This window comes from Bactrocera neohumeralis, unplaced genomic scaffold (assembly GCF_024586455.1).
Source record: "Bactrocera neohumeralis isolate Rockhampton unplaced genomic scaffold, APGP_CSIRO_Bneo_wtdbg2-racon-allhic-juicebox.fasta_v2 ctg847, whole genome shotgun sequence".
NCBI lineage: Eukaryota > Metazoa > Arthropoda > Insecta > Diptera > Tephritidae > Bactrocera > Bactrocera neohumeralis.
This window is the reverse complement of record NW_026094758.1, coordinates 19,757-36,002: the sequence shown is the minus strand read 5'-3', so window position 1 is coordinate 36,002 and position 16,246 is coordinate 19,757. Positions and strand designations below refer to the sequence as shown.

The 16,246-nt window shown below is 34.3% G+C and overlaps 2 pseudogenes; both read left to right on the top strand.

Annotated features, from left to right (window-relative positions):
* The first annotated feature begins 6,522 nt into the window (after positions 1-6,522).
* On the top strand, positions 6,523-6,725 carry LOC126767579 (small nucleolar RNA U3; annotated as a pseudogene).
* A 5,569-nt stretch (positions 6,726-12,294) lies between these two features.
* On the top strand, positions 12,295-12,494 carry LOC126767580 (small nucleolar RNA U3; annotated as a pseudogene).
* Positions 12,495-16,246: the final 3,752 nt, after the last annotated feature.

Sequence of the window (16,246 nt, the reverse complement as noted above, 5' to 3'; positions counted from 1 at the left end):
TTAATTACTCTGAGGAAGTTGATAAAAATATAGAAACCTTTTATGACAGCATAAATACCGCAATTCAAAGTTCTGTACCTTTTAAGAAAGCTCAGAAAACTTTCTTAAAACTACCTGGTTCTATATTAAACCTAATATAAATTAGAAATTACCACCGTTGGCAATGGTAGATACAGACAACGCTATAATCAAAAATCCGTAATGAAATCTTCAAATTCAGAAATGAATCTTGGAAAAGAAAGCTTAGCTCACTTGAAAGTAGAAGTAAGCCCTTCTGGAATATCTGCAAAATACTGCGCAAAAAACATACACAAATCCCTCCTTTACATAATCAGGATAAAATCTTTGTTAACAATAATGAAGAAGCTAACCTCTTCGCTTATAAATTCCTTGAAAATCATAAAGTGTCAACTCAACTTAGCACACCAATGCAGGAAAACTTGGTTACCACAACATTAACCCAACTTACTTCCTCACCATTAGAAACTCCTGAGTCTGAATTTGTAGACGAAAAATATGTTGAAGATTTAATTCGTAGAGCCCCACTAAGAAAATCAGCAGGTCATGATGATATTAAAAATATTATGTTAAGATATCTGCCTACAGAAGCCATACTGTATTTCACGTTTATAATAAACTCTTGTCTAAAATTGCAATATTTTCCTCGCACCTGGAAGACTGCAAAAATCATACCAATCCGAAAGCCTGGTAAACCAATTAATATTACGGATAGTTATCGACCAATTAGTCTTCTAAGTAGCCTTAGCAAAATTTTTGAAAAAGTTATTCAACAAAAAATGTCTCTATTTATAAATCTTAATCAAATATTACCAAATGAACAATTTGGATTTAGACAGTTTCACAGTACAACGCACCAGATTAAACGTATCTCTAATCATGTAAAGTCAAACTTCGAAAACTAAAAATCAACTGGTCTAATATTACTGGACGTTGAAAAAGCATTTGACACAGTGTGGCATAATGGTTTTATACATAAATTAGTTAATTTTCACTTTCCATTGCATCTTGTAAAAATAATTCAAAGTTTTTTGACCAATCGCTATTTTTGTGTGTGTTTATATAATGAATACTCCGACATGATCCATCTACCGGCTGGAGTTCCGCAGGGATCAGTACTTGGCCCCTTGTTGTATAAGTTAACACACCATAGTAGCCAACAACAAAAGAACAAAAGCAACAACACGCTTCCGGACAACATTTCAATTCCACCGAAATCGCTGACGATGCGTCTGGAGCTGAGCGTGCGAAAATTATTTTTCAAACTACAGAAGACACGTACTCCACTGCCAACGATATTGCTGACGACGCGCTCAACGAGTTGCGCGTGACAACAACAAACACCTATCGCTGCTACTGCGCAGGCAAGTCACGCGGCAGAGCGTGTGCAGTTTATTCGACAGGTATTTAGGCGTAGTCGCCGCTGCAATAGTTTTAAAAAGTTCAGTTGTATTTACTCGCTCAGCTTTTACGGCTGCCCTTGCTCCGAAGCAAGGGAAATAAAGAACATTATAAACTTATGAACAACCGGTCTTGTCATTTATACACTATACTGTTCCGATTTCCCAAGAATTGAAAATGACATAGTAACTAAGTTACAGGGTACACTATTCACCATTTCAAACTACATGAAAAGATGGAAAATTAGAATTAACGCTATTAAAACACAAGCTATCTTTTTCACTAGAAAAAGGAGTCCTTGCTATTTATCAAGCACAAGGCTCAAACTGGAAAATCACGAATTACCTTGGGTCAGCTCTGTGAATTATCTTGTTGTTACTTTTGATAAAAAAAATTACATATAGTGAACATATAAAACACATACAAGAGAAAGTCAACATAGCTATAAAAATGCTGTACCCTTTGTTTAATAGAAAGTCTAGTATGAGCACAGAAAACAAATTAATAATCTATAAAACAGTTTTCCAATCCATAATTTTATATGCTTGCCCTGCATGGGGCACAGCCGCTGCGTCGCATTTAAAAAAACTGCAAATAAGTCAAAATAAAATCCTTAAAATGATGCTTGGTCTTCCTTGGGATTTCTCTACCATAAGACTTCATAATCATTCTAACATCAAACTAATATCAGAACAAATTCAAGTATTGACTGACAGATTCGTGATACGTTGTGCTTTCTCTAACTAATCTAATCTACATTCATAATAATTTAGTATTTTCACCATTTAGTCGAACAATACAAACTAGTTTGTAAGATTTATAGCAGAGGTTTTTATATAGTAGTACTTTCCTCTGAAATACCTTTTATAGTATAAATAAAATCCGTGATAACAAAAAGAAAAATGTTGTAGAATTAAGGTTTATATACCATATTCTGTGAATTGTACGCTATTTAAGTTTATAATGTGATATTTTTTTTCTACTTAATAAAGAATTTGAATTAGAAAAAAAATTATTCTAAGATAAACATTTTTCTTTGAGGGTCAACCACTTTTATTTAGTTTCAAGCATTTTTATATAAAAAACTTATAGTTTAACAGATGTTATAGTGAAAAATGTAAAAACACACACATAACAAAACACAGAAGTAAATTTTGTTATGAACAATAATAAACAAGTTATTTACATATTTTATGTTTCATATGTTTTATATGATTTTTATTTAACATTAGAATACATAATGAATCAAAACAACATATTTTGTATAAAAAAAGTTCTTAGTATTTTGTAGAACACCCCCTCCCCCTCCTAATAACCTCGACTATTTGTTTAGCATGGATTCAAAAAAGCGTTGAAGATAATTTTTATTAATTTCTTCATTCCGCACAGCTTCAATAATGTTTTCTATTTCTTTTAGACTTTTTGGACGCTTTTCTCTCATCATTTTGCCAAATATTGCCAGCAGTTCTCAATCGGATTGAGATCTGGACTGTTTCCTGGCCATGTGAGCGACCCTATTCCATAAAAATCTTTTTCTTTTGAAACCTGTAAGTGTTTGTAATAAATTATTGAAAATTCTATTTCAATATTTTTATGCTTTGGTTACCGCTTTGGCTCTTTGACAAGGGGCTGAAATATACTGAAAATAAACTTTTGGGGCGTGTTCGGACAGCTGTTTAATAGTTGGCAAAATGCCTTCTCTCACAATTCCAATTTATATTTCGGCATTCACAGATCGTTTTAGAATAATTAGTGGCCCAATACCAAACTTGGTTACAGCTCCCCACACCTTTAAATAAGGGGAATGCTTTACGGTGAGCCAAACACAGTTTTCCAAAAAACGCTCCCCTTTCCTACAGCGAACTGTGGCATTTCCGTCGGGTTCCCACAAATTAAATTTCGATTCATCGGAAAAAATAACATTTCCCCAATTTGATGTAGTCCAAGTTTTGTGTAATTTTACCCACTCTAGTCGCTGATTCTTCATTCGTGTAATGAGAAGGGGATTTTTGGCTGGACGTCGCGCTAGAAATCCAAGATTATTCAGCACATTTTGCATAGAACTTGTAGTTATTTTAACCCCAGTGGTTTCGTAAAATGTTGCATTGATTGTTGCAGCATGTTGAAAGCGATGCACATCCTTTTAATTTGTCGTTCTTGACGAGGTTTTACTGTTTTCGGACGACCACTGCCCTTTTTTCGATCTAATCAATTAAAATACGTAAAATTTTTAATTATAATACGCAGGTTTCAATCCCGTATGCCCACTTCACGAGCTATTCGACCTTTGCATAATTTATATTATATAAAGCTACGATTTCTGCTTTCTTTTTTGTTGACACCACTATATTCAACTTTACTTGTTTTCAAATTTATTCAAAAGAAAATACCGCAAATTCTGTAATTAAGACGTGCGGACGCTAACGGTTTTAAAAATAAAGTTAAAATAATGTAGCCACATGACAAAACAGGCAAATAAGACAAATAGTGAATTTTGAGCAAATAGTGACAGTTCAAAATAGGAATATTAGAAAATTTTCGACTGCCTGGGTTTGTTTTTCGTCGACTGTATATGTAATTATACAGTCAGTTCCGTTCAAAGGCCACAACCAAAGACCCAATTTTTTGGTGGTACTTAAGAGGGAATATATGTAATAATTCGAAAATAATTCGAGCGGCAGAACTAAACCGAAAAGGTACAATCTTCTATAAGAGTGTACAACTGCGCGCGTATGTTGATGATATTGATATCGATGGCCTTAACAACCGCGCCATTAGTTCTGCTTTCTCCAGATTGGATAAGGCATCGAAGCAAATAGATTTGGTGGTGAACGGGGGCAAGACGAAATACCTCCTGTCATCAAACAAACAGTCGTCGCACTCGCGACTAGGCACCCAGGCCACTCTCACGAACATGAGCTACTTCGGAGAAGTAAAGTGCTCTTTCGACGAACAAAAACATAACTCTATAAGTCACTCATTATTCCCGTCCTGCTATATGGTGCAGAGGCTTGGACGATGACAACGTCTGATAAGGCGACGTTGTGAGTTTTCGAAAGAAAAGTTCTGCGAAAGATTTATGGTTCTTTGCGCATTGGCCACGGCGAATATTGCATTCGATATGATGAAAGCATTCGACGCAGTACCCGCTGGAGGAAGCAGAGGGAGAGGAAGATCTCCACTCCGTTGGAAAGACCAGGTAGAGAAAGACCTGGCTTCGCTTGGAATCTCCAATTGGCGCCACTTTGCGAAAGAAAGAAACGACTGGCGCGCTGTTGTTAACTCGGCTATGACCACGTAAGGGGTTTCTCCACCAGTAAAAAAGAAGACTTAAGAGGGAATGGAAGCCTATGATAGGAATCCCGATACGTTACATCTTGTTTGTTAAGAATATCCATCAAAAATATGGACCTTTAATAAATTCGAAGTATTGAAACAAAAATATGCCAATGGCAAGATAAAATATTAATTAAAAAGCAGCAAAGTCCAAAAAACAAATTGTCTTACACGCAATGCAATTCAGGTATGTCTTTGCTTAATTTATAATTAATTAAGGAAAGTACATCAAACATTGTTTCATCCTAACGATTATGTTACGGTACATCGATTATTTCTTTACAGATTATGATTATATACAGTTACACCAATTGTTACACTCTATTCATTTGTAAATAATTTAGTGCAAACTTTCAACTGTAATCGAGCGTACACACGAGTTAAATAATAATAGTTTTGGGTTTATTATTATTCTTTATTGAGTTCAATATACCTTCTTGGTTTGTGGTAATACTAAGACTAAAAGACATTAGGTTTGCTTACAACTATTTGTAGTATCGACAGAACATTCATGTTGTTCTGTTGTGTTCTTATTTTAAGCTGATAAATATTTTTGGACAAGTTCTTATCTGTTACTGATAATTACAATACATTGTTATGTGTATATGTCATGAGACATGTTTTTATGTTTGCAGCTGATAAGGATTTGTTGATGTATTTAGGTTCGTGAGTATGATAAGGAATGTTATCTTCCTTAACTCTCCCCTCTGTTAAAATGAAATTTCCTCATTTCAAAGGCGCTGTGTTTGGAGTCGCTGTACTTCCATTCCAAATACCTGCTCGAAAACTCGGCGTTTTTTGGCTTCTTTTTTAATCTGGTAACATTTACATGCCTTTACTGAGGCGTATATAAATAATCCTAATATTATTACTAAAAGATTAGCATAGCTTAAAAATTGTAAAGGGCGTTCCTCAACAGGAATTAGGGGTTTGTACATTTCTTGTATATTAGAAAATTTATAATTCGATTTGGATTCTTATATTTTCATAATTTTGATTCGTTCATTTTGATGACCATGTATTATATTTTTTATTTCTTGGTCATGGTTAAAATATGTCTTATTATCTAAAGTAGTGCTAATATTAAACTGAATTAATTTTGTGCCTGTAATATTTTGGCCATTCCATATATGGTTTCCGTCAATTATAATATTTCCGTGATCTAATATTAATAATGGCACATTGTTTTCTTGAAAAATATTACAATATGCTTTGTCCTTATTTAGTAAAGGGATGGTACAATTATCTTGCAATTCTTATTGAAGTTATACTTCTTATACGAGTTCGGAAAAGGTTGCGATAGATTCAGGTTGCGCAACCTTGCTCAATATGAATCTACGCAACCTTGTCTGCGAAGATGTTCGAGCAGCAAGTGAAGCGGTGACAAACGGCGATCGGTTGTTCGTTTCTTTCGGCACAGCTCGGCTTTTCTACCAACAACACAATGTTGCCATGCTTATGCTGTTGTTGTTTTTGTAGAACAATGTTTCAATTTTGGTTGGTGACATATTCAATTAAAAATAAATTCTGTTGGGATTCGAACCTACGTGCTCGTCGTAACTTTTCAAGCGCTTACCACCAAGACCACCATTGACACTTGTATTGCGTTGTCCTAATTATGGTTTGGTTATGCATGAAAGAAATATACAATGGATCGCCGATTGTTACCTCTTTCCTTGCTGCTGCTGCGCATATGTATGTTTGTATGCTTTCTGCGAATTCTCAACTATTTTGGTTGAAATACTCTGCGTTGGCCGTTGAAAAATTAAGGCAATACTTTACAGGATCATTTCTGTAGTTAGTCTTCATTTACATTTTTTGGAAACCGACCCGCGATGACGAGATATATCGTTTTCTCTGACAGCGTGAGGTATAAGAAGTTCATTTCTAATTTTGTCTTCTGACATATTAGAAATGATGTTTCTTCGAAAATCGTTCGCTTACAACGGATAAAACGACTTCTGAGTGGTGATTTTAATGAATAAATTCCTTTTGGTTGAAATGCTCTGCGTTGGCCGTTGAAAAGTTAAGACTATACTTCTCAGGATCATTCATTCCTTTCATTTCTTCAAAGAATTTAATGACATTTAGAAATATGCATATTTGCATTATTTCGTTGTCATTTCCATATTCGTAGCAATAGAATTTCTATGGCATAAGTAAAGTAATGGCCGCCGATTGTCACCCCTTGCCGCTGTAGCAGCTTCGCCTACAAACATGCGTAAATATGTATGTATGTATTAGGGTGTCCGTTATTTACCAAATTGATTATTTTTGACGAGGCGCCCCCTAAACTTTTAGTTTTCCATCTAAAAAAAAAATATCAGACCATAAAAAGCCCGCAATTTTCATAATAAACCTTGCCCCAAACACGATACATTTCCCATTGAAATTACATGGGATTTTGCAACTTTTTACGAATATTTTTTTTTCTCTGGAACTTTCTCGTTTGTAGGAATAAAAAAGTCATATTCTTGTACGGAATTGAATGCTCTACAAATTTTTCGATATACTCACTCCTTTAAAAGTTATTCAAGGTTAAAGTTAACTTCTGATAAATTTCCGGAATTTTCGAACATTTACGGAAGAGTGAATTTTTTTTGTAAAATTCAATTGTTTATTCTAAAAAATATAATTTCTCTGATGTTACGGCAGACAAATTCTGAAACATGAAGAGTAATTAGTCACATGTTGTAATCTAAAATCTAATTTTATGTCTACTTTGGAGCTCTGATTTTTTCTTATCATTCCTTGATCTCCTCTTAAATAAATAGTTGAGGGTTTAGTGATAGATGCAAAATTCCTAATAAATTTTCTATAACAACTAGCTAATCATAAAATCTTGTTGTTACTTTTGATAAAAAAAATTACATATAGTGAACATATAAAACACATACAAGAGAAAGTCAACATAGCTATAAAAATGCTGTACCCTTTGATTAATAGAAAGTCTAGTATGAGCAAAGAAAACAAATTAATAATCTATAAAGCAGTTTTCCAATCCATAATTTTATATGCTTGCCCTGCATGGGGCACAGCCGCTGCGTCGCATTTAAAAAACTGCAAATAAGTCAAAATAAAATCTTCCTTGGGATTTCTCTACCATAAGACTTCATAATCATTCTAACATCAAACTAATATCAGAACAAATTCAAGTATTGACTGACAGATTCGTGATACGTTGTGCTTTCTCTAACAATATATTAGTATCTAATCTACATTCATAATAATTTAGTATTTTCACCATTTAGTCGAACAATACAAACTAGTTTGTAAGATTTATAGCAGAGGTTTTTATATAGTAGTACTTTCCTCTGAAATACCTTTTATAGATAAATAAAATCCGTGATAACAAAAAGAAAAATGTTGTAGAATTAAGGTTTATATACCATATTCTGTGAATTGTACGCTATTTAAGTTTATAATGTGATATTTTTTTTCTACTTAATAAAGAATTTGAATTAGAAAAAAAATTATTCTAAGATAAACATTTTTCTTTGAGGGTCAACCACTTTTATTTAGTTTCAAGCATTTTTATATAAAAAACTTATAGTTTAACAGATGTTATAGTGAAAAATGTAAAAACACACACATAACAAACCACAGAAGTAAATTTTGTTATGAACAATAATAAACAAGTTATTTACATATTTTATGTTTCATATGTTTTATATGATTTTTATTTAACATTAGAATACATAATGAATCAAAACAACATATTTTGTATAAAAAAAGTTCTTAGTATTTTGTAGAACACCCCCTCCTAATAACCTCGACTATTTGTTTAGCATGGATTCAAAAAAGCGTTGAAGATAATTTTTATTAATTTCTTCATTCCGCACAGCTTCAATAATGTTTTCTATTTCTTTTAGACTTTTTGGACGCTTTTCTCTCATCATTTTGCCAAATATTGCCAGCAGTTCTCAATCGGATTGAGATCTGGACTGTTTCCTGGCCATGTGAGCGACCCTATTCCATAAAAATCTTTTTCTTTTGAAACCTGTAAGTGTTTGTAATAAATTATTGAAAATTCTATTTCAATATTTTTATGCTTTAGTTACCGCTTTGGCTCTTTGACAAGGGGCTGAAATATACTGGAAAATAAACTTTTGGGGCGTGTTCGGACAGCTGTTTAATAGTTGGAAAAAATGCCTTCTCACAATTCCAATTATATTTCGGCATTCATAGATCGTTTTAGAATAATTAGTGGCCCAATACCAAACTTGGTTACAGCTCCCCACACCATTAAATAAGGCGAATGCTTTCCGGTGGGCGAAATACAGTTTTCCAAAAAACGCTCCTCTTTCCCACGACGCACCGTGGCATTTCCGTCGGGTTCCCACAAATTAAATTTCGATTCATCGGAAAAAATAACATTTCCCCAATTTGATGTAGTCCAAGTTTTGTCTAATTTTACCCACTCTAGTCGCTGATTCTTCATTCGTGTAATTAGAAGGGGATTTTTGGCTGGACGTCGCGCTAGAAATCCAAGATTATTCAGCACATTTTGCATAGAACTTGTAGTTATTTTAACCCCAGTGGTTTCGTAAAATGTTGCATTGATTGTTGCAGCATGTTGAAAGCGATGCATCCTTTTAATTTGTCGTTCTTGACGAGGTTTTACTGTTTTCGGACAAATCCACTGCCCTTTTTTCGATCTAATCAATTAAAATACGTAAAATTTTTAATTATAATACGCAGGTTTCAATCCCGTATGCCCACTTCACGAGCTATTCGACCTTTGCATAATTTATATTATATAAAAGCTACGATTTCTGCTTTCTTTTTTGTTGACACCACTATATTCAACTTTACTTGTTTTCAAATTTATTCAAAAGAAAATACCGCAAATTCTGTAATTAAGACGTGCGGACGCTAACGGTTTTAAAAATAAAGTTAAAATAATGTAGCCACATGACAAAACAGGCAAATAAGACAAATAGTGAATTTTGAGCAAATAGTGACAGTTCAAAATAGGAATTTTAGAAAATTTTCGACTGCCTGGGTTTGTTTTTCGTCGACTGTATATGTAATTATACAGTCAGTTCCGTTAAAGGCCACAAACTAAAGGACCCAATTTTTTGGTGGTGCCAAGAGTCTCTAGGTAATAATTCGAAAATAATTCGAGCGGCAGAACTAAACCGAAAAGGTACAATCTTCTATAAGAGTGTACAACTGCGCATGGTGATGATATTGATATCGATGGCTAATAATAACCGCGCCATTAGTTCTGCTTTCTCAGATTGATAAGGCATCGAAGCAAATAGATTTGGTGGTGAACAGGGCAAGACGAAATACCTCCTGTCATCAAACAAACAGTCGTCGCATCGCGACTAGGCACCCAGGCCACCTCACGAACATGAGCTACTTCCGAGAAGTAAAGTGCTCTTTCGACGAACAAACATAACTCTATAAGTCACTCATTATTCCCGGCCTACTATATGATGCAGAGGCTTGGACGATGACAACGTCTGATAAGGCGACGTTGTGAGTTTCGAAGAAAAGTTCTGCGAAAGATGTATGGTCTTTTGCGCGGTGGCCACGGCGAATATTGCATTCGATATGATGAAAGCATTCGACGCAGTACCCGCTGGAGAAGCAGAGGGAGAGGAGATCTCCACTCCGTTGGAAAGACCAGGGTAGAGAAAGACCCTGGCTTCGCTTGGAATCTCCAATTGGCGCCACTTTGCAGAAAAAGAAACGACTGGCGCGCTGTTGTTAACTCGGCTATGACCACGTAAGGGGTTTCTCCACCAGTAAAAAAGAAGACTTAAGAGGGAATGGAAGCCTATGATAGGAATCCCGATACGTTACATCTTGTTCGTTAAGAATATCCATCAAAAATATGGACCTTTAATAAATTCGAAGTATTGAAACAAAAATATGCCAATGGCAAGATAAAATATTAATTAAAAAGCAGCAAAGTCCAAAAAACAAATTGTCTTACACGCAATGCAATTCAGGTATGTCTTTGCTTAATTTATAATTAATTAAGGAAAGTACATCAAACATTGTTTCATCCTAACGATTATGTTACGGTACATCGATTATTTCTTTACAGATTATGATTATATACAGTTACACCAATTGTTACACTCTATTCATTTGTAAATAATTTAGTGCAAACTTTCAACTGTAATCGAGCGTACACACGAGTTAAATAATAATAGTTTTGGGTTTATTATTATTCTTTATTGAGTTCAATATACCTTCTTGGTTTGTGGTAATATTAAGACTGCAAGACATTAGGACTAAGACTATTTGTAGTATCGAAGAACATTCATGTTGTTCTGTTGTGTTCTTATTTTAAGCTGATAAATATTTTTGGATAAGTTCTTATCTGTTACTGATAATTACAATCCATTATTATGTGTATATGTCATGAGACATGTTTTTATGTTTGCAGCTGATAAGGATTTGTTGATGTATTTAGGTTCGTGAGTATGATAAGGAATGTTATCTTCCTTAACTCTCCCCTCTGTTAAAATGAAATTTCCTCATTTCAAAGGCGCTGTGTTTGGAGTCGCTGTACTTCCATTCCAAATACCTGCTCGAAAACTCGGCGTTTTTGGCTTCTTTTTAATCTGGTAACATTTACATGCCTTTACTGAGGCGTATATAAATAATCCTAATATTATTACTAAAAGATTAGCATAGCTTAAAAATTGTAAAGGGCGTTCCTCAACAGGAATTAGGGGTTTGTACATTTCTTGTATATTAGAAAATTTATAATTCGATTTGGATTCTTATATTTTCATAATTTTGATTCGTTCATTTTGATGACCATGTATTATATTTTTTATTTCTTGGTCATGGTTAAAATATGTCTTATTATCTAAAGTAGTGCTAATATTAAACTGAATTAATTTTGTGCCTGTAATATTTTGGCCGTTCCATATATGGTTTCCGTCAATTATAATATTTCCGTGATCTAATATTAATAATGGCACATTGTTTTCTTGAAAAATATTACAATATGCTTTGTCCTTATTTAGTAAAGGGATGGTACAATTATCTTGCAATTCTTATTGAAGTTATACTTCTTATACGAGTTCGGAAAAGGTTGCGATAGATTCAGGTTGCGCAACCTTGCTCAATATGAATCTACGCAACCTTGTCTGCGAAGATGTTCGAGCAGCAAGTGACGCGGTGACAAACGGCGATCGGTTGTTCGTTTCTTTCGGCACAGCTCGGCTTTTCTACCAACAACACAATGTTGCCATGCTTATGCTGTTGTTGTTTTTGTAGAACAATGTTTCAATTTTTGGTTGGTGACATATTCAATTAAAAATAAATTCTGTTGGGATTCGAACCTACGTGCTCGTCGTAACTTTTCAAGCGCTTACCACCAAGACCACCATTGACACTTGTATTGCGTTGTCCTAATTATGGTTTGGTTATGCATGAAAGAAATATACAATGGATCGCCGATTGTTACCTCTTTTTCCTTGCTGCTGCTGCATATATGTATGTTTGTATGCTTTCTGCGAATTCTCAACTATTTTGGTTGAAATACTCTGCGTTGGCCGTTGAAAAATTAAGGCAATACTTTACAGGATCATTTCTGTAGTTAGTCTTCATTTACATTTTTGGAAACCGACCCGATGACGAGATATATCGTTTTCTCTGACAGCGTGAGGTATAAGAAGTTCATTTCTAATTTTGTCTTCTGACATATTAGAAATGATGTTTCTTCGAAAATCGTTCGCTTACAACGGATAAAACGACTTCTGAGTGGTGATTTTAATGAATAAATTCCTTTTGGTTGAAATGCTCTGCGTTGGCCGTTGAAAAGTTAAGACTATACTTCTCAGGATCATTCATTCCTTTCATTTCTTCAAAGAATTTAATGACATTTAGAAATATGCATATTTGCATTATTTCGTTGTCATTTCCATATTTGTAGCAATAGAATTTCTATGGCATAAGTAAAGTAATGGCCGCCGATTGTCACCCCTTGCCGCTGTAGCAGCTTCGCCTACAAACATGCGTAAATATGTATGTATGTATTAGGGTGTCCGTTATTTACCAAATTGATTATTTTTGACGAGACGCCCCCTAAACTTTTAGTTTTCCATCTAAAAAAAAATATCAGACCATAAAAAGCCCTTAATTTTCTTAATAAACCTTGCCCCAAACACGATACATTTCCCATTGAAATTACATGGGATTTTGCAACTTTTTACGAATATTTTTTTTTCTCTGGAACTTTCTCGTTTGTAGGAATAAAAAAGTCATATTCTTGTACGGAATTGAATGCTCTACAAATTTTTCGATATACTCACTCCTTTAAAAGTTATTCAAGGTTAAAGTTAACTTCTGATTAATTTCCGGAATTTTCGAACTTTTACGGAAGAGTGAATTTTTTTTGTAAAATTCAATTGTTTATTCTAAAAAATATAATTTCTCTGATGTTACGGCAGACAAATTCTGAAACATGAAGAGTAATTAGTCACATGTTGTAATCTAAAATCTAATTTTATGTCTACTTTGGAGCTCTGATTTTTTCTGATCATTCCTTGATCTCCTTAAATGAATAGTTGAGGGTTTAGTGATAGATGCAAAATTCCTAATAAATTTTCTATAACAACTAGCTAATCATAAAAATGACCTTAGTTCTATAAGCGTTTTTGGAACTGGGAAATTTTGTATTGTTTCAATCTTGTTTGGATCTATAGTAATCTATTATGCTTAATGATGTGGCCAAGATACTCCACTGAGTCTTGAAAAAAATGTGACTTTTCGTCTGAAATTTTCATATTGGCTTTATGTAGTGCATTTATTATAGTTGAAACGTGTTCAATATGTTCATCGGGTGAGGAAGTGAATATTAATATATCGTCTATATATACATATGCAATTTTACCAATATATTCTCGTAAGATATCGTCTACGTATCGTTGAAAGATTGAAGGTGCGTTTTTCAACCCAAACGGCATCCTAACAAATTCATACTTTACCATTGACTGCAAAAGCGGTCTTTTCTCTATCGGATTCCTTTATGAAAATTTGATGGAATCCTGATTCTAAATCTATAGTTGAAAATGTTGAAAGATTGAAATTGCGTTTTTCAACCCAAACGGCATCCTAGCAAATTCATACTTTACCATTGACTGCAAAAGCGGTCTTTTCTCTATCGGATTCCTTTATTAAAATTTGATGGAATCCTGATTCTAAATCTATAGTTGAAAATACTTTTGCTTTTCCTAAATTTTGGATAGTCATATTTACATCAGGTATTGGATATCTATCTGTGATTGTCTGAGCATTAATTTTTTGGAAATCAACTACCATTTTCCTTTTTGGCTTACCTTGTTCGTCAGTGCCTTTTTTTGGAACAGTCCATATGGGTGAATTATATGGGCTTTTACTTGGTTAGTTGTAGTGAAAGGAAGAGTTTCACTTATTTGAACGTTTTTTAGTTTTCTAATGTTTTCTTTGTATTGAGGGTTATTTATAGTAAAATTAGTTTTTTGTTCTACGTTATGGGTCACTTCCTTCTGGTACTTTAAACTATAGTCAAATAAATTCACTTTTGCTTTAAGAGTTCTAAGTCCCTGTTCTCCTAATATCATATCGAATTCATTTAGCTTATCTATTTCATAATATACTAAATCATATTCATATGTCCCAATCACTTTTTTTGAATTAGTGACTGAAAAGCCATGTAAAGTTTTTGTTTTAAAAGGAATAATTTGTATTGACTTACCGATTTTACATTTGCTGCTAATATAATTATTAGTTGAGCCTGTGTCCACTAAAATTGTAACGGGTGTGCCGGTTAATCCACATTTTGTTTTGATACAAGGCAACCCGTCCATCGTAGTCTGCTTATGCGGTTTGATTGATGCGTCGCATTTTTTGTTGATGGAAATTTTGTGACGAGACGTTCCTGTCTCTTTTGAATGGATTTTGTTGGTGTGGCAGATTCCTTGGTTGATTGAAGTGATATGTTGGCCTCTGGTACCGCTGCGAACTGTCCACTTCCATTGGTTCTGGTGCAAGTTGTTGTAGCGATTGATAATTCATCTGTATTCTGACGTTTGGTCTGTATTGATGATGTTGTCCGTCCTCTGCACGTGAATATACTTGGCTTTCGTTGAAGCGAGGAATGTATTTCCTTTTATCATCAGGTTGATGGAATCGTTGTTGCTCGTTCCCCCTTGGCAGATTAGAATGTACCTCGAATTGACGATTCACATTGTCGTGGTAAATAGTACTAGCTACTGCGTAAGCTGTTTCCAAATCTTTAGGGTTATGACTATACAATTTCCCACTTGTATATTTGCTATTTAACCCTAGGATGAAGCTTCCCGGTTTGCATAGTCTTTCATAGAACCACTGTTTTGGTTTTCGGACATCAAAATTTTTGGTAATGCCAAGCTAAGCGCTTTGCTCACTTCACTGTGGAATTCGGCCAAGGTTTTCCTTCCTTGTACGATCTTTGTCATTTCCTCTAAAAGGACGTATAGTGGCCTTTGGTCCGCAAACGTGTAATCCAATCTATTTATTATGGAATAAAAATTCATCTTCGTGTTGTGGTTTGTAAGAATATCTGCTGCTGCTCCTGTTATTTTTGTGCGTACTTTACCAAGTGCACTGTAGTATTTAGGGTGGTTGGTGAATACTTTTATACCATCCATAAAGGTCTATATTTGCGATCTCCAGGATCTATATTGATCTTTGTTTCCATCGAACCGTGGAAGTGCTTTGAATAATTCTAGGTCAATTTTCATTGGGTCATTTATGTGCAAGCGTATTGCTTCGTGTTGATTGACCATCGATACTCCTTTAAACGATTGGCTTGATTCAATCGCTGATAGTCGATTCTGCATCTCAATGCTTTGCTGCTGCAAAGTTTGAGTTAGTACGTCGATGTGTGCGCGTAGTTGTGCCATTTCTGATGTCATCGTAACTGATTCTGGTTTTTTTACGACTGCAGTGGATTTTTGCCCTTGTTTCCTTCCGGAAGTTCTTGGTGTGCTCCAGTTTTTAGTGGTGCCTTCGAATTCTGTTTTTGTTCCAATTTTTCAGAAACCTGATGTGTCTTTCATTAACAGCGTGGATTTTGGTTTTTTTAGTCTTATATTTCAAAGACTTGCTGGAAAGAAAGATGATTTGCAATCCCGGTTGAGCCCCCAGTTAAATAATAATAGTTTTGGGTTTATTATTATTCTTTATTGAGTTCAATATACCTTCTTGGTTTGTGGTACAACTATGCTTACAACTATTTGTAGTATCGACAAAACATTCATGTTGTTCTGTTGGGTTCTTATTTTAAGCTGATAAATATTTTTGGATAAGTTCTTATCTGTTACTGATAATTACAATACATTATTATGTGTATATGTCATGAGACATGTTTTTATGTTTACAGCTGATAAGGATTTGTTGATGTATTTGGGTTCGTGAGTATGATAAGGAATGTCATCTTCCTTAACTAATGCGTGCATCAAGATGGAAACTGGCAGTATGCACTCAGGAAAGTTCT